This window comes from Peromyscus eremicus, chromosome 7, assembly GCF_949786415.1.
Source record: "Peromyscus eremicus chromosome 7, PerEre_H2_v1, whole genome shotgun sequence".
Taxonomy (NCBI): Eukaryota; Metazoa; Chordata; class Mammalia; order Rodentia; family Cricetidae; genus Peromyscus; species Peromyscus eremicus.
In genome coordinates, this window is record NC_081422.1 from 43,165,308 (window position 1) to 43,168,714 (window position 3,407).

Consider the following 3,407-nt stretch of genomic DNA (forward strand, 5'->3'; position numbering starts at 1 on the left):
ACCACCACCACCACCACCACCACCACCACCACCACCATGAAAAACAACAGCAACAAAACATGTAGTTAATAATACAAATTTAGCTAATTAACTCAGGGAGCTTTGTAACCTGGAAGCAGAAAATATCCCTTCTCTTCAAGCTACCAGTGGAATAGTCATGGCACTTGACTGTACAGAAAGTCATAGAGAAATTCTAAAAATCCCCTAAATTAAAAATAATCCAGTATCTCCTCAGACCAAAGTGCCACAGAATAAATATTGATGGCAAAACCATGAAACAAGAGATTCTGCTCCCCAGAAGAAATGTTATAATGTTCACCTGAACACTCAGATCAAAGAGGAAACAAAACCAAACAAATGGGCAGTATCTGTGGGGGTCAGCGAGGGGGATCTGGCATGAATTAGAGAGAGGAAAATTCACAGCCTTAAATACTCAGTAAACAGGAAAAGACACCAGCCGATGAATTAAGCACCCAAATGAAGATGTTACTAAAAGAGTAAACAGACCTCAGGAGCACAAGGACAGAATTAATCAAGATCAAAGGCGACAGTCAGACCTCAGCAAAGCCAGCAAACAGAAGCCCGGTGCTGGAGTGAGCTGAGGTGAGAGGAAGTGCAGACAGGGAGCGAAAACAAGCTTGCAAAAAAGCCTGGCTGTGAAAGACAGGGGGTAGTAGCTAAAAGTGGATGAGGCTTTGACAGAGAAACACTAAATATTTTGACAGGAAAGGGAAAAGCAAGGACGGGTGCCAAAACAAGTCACATTTATGAGGCGACGCAGGAAACAGCGTTCACAGTTGGAAATGATGTTTTTCCTGAAAGTCGGGATGGAAAGGGGCAGGTGCTCAAGATGTGAGGTGAGAACCCTGTGGCAAGTGAGGGGCAAGGAGACACAGTGCAGCCCTCTGTATCTAGACCCATAGGTGTTAGAAACATTTGCAGGGGAAGGTGTTGGACGGAACATGTATAGACCTTTCTGCTTGTCACTATGTCCACTATTTGTACAGCATTGACCTCATGTCACTGTATGTACTCTAGAGAGTATTTAGAGGGCATCTGAGAGGGCTGAAGGGATGGCTCAGTGGTTAAGAGTAAGTACTGAGGTCCCAAGTTTGGTCCCTAGAATCCACATTGGGTGGCTCACAATGTACCTGTACCTGTACCTCTAGTTCTAGGAATTCAAATGCCCTCTGCTGGTCTCCATGGGCACCTGCACCCATGTGCACATACCCACACACAGACAAGCAGGCACATACATATAACTAAAAAAAATTTTAGAAATTTAAAAAGAATCTTTCAAAAAATATTCTGGACGATGTCTGGGTTCTGTTCAAACAGCCATTTTATATAAGAGACTTGAGCATACATGGAGGGTGGGATCCTGGGAGGCTCTCCTGGAATCCATGGCCCACAGGTAAAAAGGAACAAATGCGTCAAATATTCTTGATGGTCCGGGTAACCCAGCAGGAACCCAGTCAGCCAAAAGCCATTTTCTTCAGCGTGCTCTACAGTCCAGGTGAGGGAGAGAAGAACCTTCCAGATCAATGTAAAGTTGGTGTTTGCTCAAGCAGATGTGGCAGGTTAAGGGGTACCGAATTTACTCTTCGTTGTCAACTCACCCAGGAGAGATACCTCGGACTGAGTCTGCAGGGTGTTTCCCAGGAAGACCGAGGAGGGACGATTCACCCAGGATGTGTCCTGTGACGTTCTGTGAGTTAGGGTCCTGGACCAAATAAAAAGGAGAGAGAAAGGGAAGCCAGCATCCATCCTTGTCAGCTTCCTGCCTCTGTACAATGTGGCCAGCTGCCTCCCACTCTTGCTGCCCCACCCTCTCCACCATGACGTGCTGCACCCTCAAACTGTGAGCTGAAATAACCCCTTCCTTTCCCAGGCTGCCTCTGTCTGGTATTTTGTTATGGTAACAACAAGAGAGTAGCTAATACAATGGGCAGCAAAGGCAGAAAAGATGAGAGAGCATTCTCCACACCCATCTGAAATGAACCCCACCACTATAAGATACACAAGAAGGTACAGTCTGCAGCTGAACTGCCTAGATTCAAAATCCGGTTTGACCGTCTACAAGATATGGGTGTTCGCGCAATTTATTTGGTCTCTCTTTGTCTCCGTTTTTTCTTATTTGTTTGTTTGTTTTTTGTTTTGTTTTGTTTTTGTTTTTGTTTTTGTTTTTGTTTTTGTTTTTTAACAGGAACATTAACCCTGGGATGTTTATTACAAAGGTAAACCCTGATCCTTGAGATGGGCTTATCGGTAGGATTTCTGGTATCGAGCACGGGCACCAGGACCTCCAAACTTTTTGGATTCACAGCGACGTGGATCGGCTACAAGCAGGGTCCGGTCATACTGGATGAGGATATCTTTGATCACCTTCTTAGAGGCCTCATCCACATACTTTTGGTAATAAGCCACCAGGGCTTTGGAGATGGACTGTCGGATAGCATAAATTTGGGCCACATGACCACCACCCTTCACACGGACCCGGATGTCCACACCAGCAAATCGTTCCTTGCCCAGCAGCAGAACGGGCTCCAATAACTTTTACTGCAGCGTGCGCGGCTGGATCATCTCCAGGGGACGTCCGTTCACCTTGATGAGCCCGTTTCCCCGTTTGCAGTGCGCCACGGCTGTGGCCGTCTTCTTGCGTCCGAAGACCTGCACGGACTGCAGCGGACCCTTGGACGGCATAGCTGCGAGTACGAACACGAGCTCCTCACCGCGCGGTGCCGCCACCGGAAAAGGACTCTTCTTATTTGTAAAACATGAGAATCGTAACCTATCTTTTAGTGTTGCAAAGCTGTAATATGGATCCTGGATACGCCCCAAAGGTCACGTGTTGAAGGCTTTGTTCCCAGCCTGTGGTACTATGGAGAGGTGGCCGAAGCCTCTAGGAGGTAGGGCCTCATGGGAAGGAAGTCAGCGCACAAAGGATGTGCCCTTGAAGGGAGAACTGGGTTGCCAGTCTCTTCCTTTCTCTCTTGGTTTCCCAGATCCATGAGGTAGTAGCTTTTGCTCCCTCACTCCCTGCCTCTGACATGCAGCCTTGCCTTGGACCCCAAAGCTATGGAGCCAATTCATCATGGAATAAACCCTTGGGAGCAAGAGATGCTCAGCTGTTAAGAGCAGAGGATCTGAGTTTGGTTCCCAGCACCCAAGTCAGGCAGCTCATAACTGACTGCAACTCCAGTTCTAGCAAATCTGACATCCCCTTCTGGCCTCTGTGGGAGAGAGAGAGAGAGAGAGAGAGAGAGAGAGAGAGAGAGAGAGAGAGAGAGAGAGAGAGAGAGAGAGAGAGAGAGAGAGAGAGGACACCCATGAATTCAGATGAAGGTCAGAAGAGAATTGTGTCTCTCTGTCACTCACAGCCTCATTCTCTTGAGACAAGGTCTCTT

At 47.3% G+C, this 3,407-nt stretch overlaps 1 pseudogene; it reads right to left on the reverse strand.

Moving 5' to 3' along the window:
• Positions 1–2,211: 2,211 nt before the first annotated feature.
• Positions 2,212–2,752, reverse strand: LOC131914300 (small ribosomal subunit protein uS9-like; annotated as a pseudogene).
• Positions 2,753–3,407: the final 655 nt, after the last annotated feature.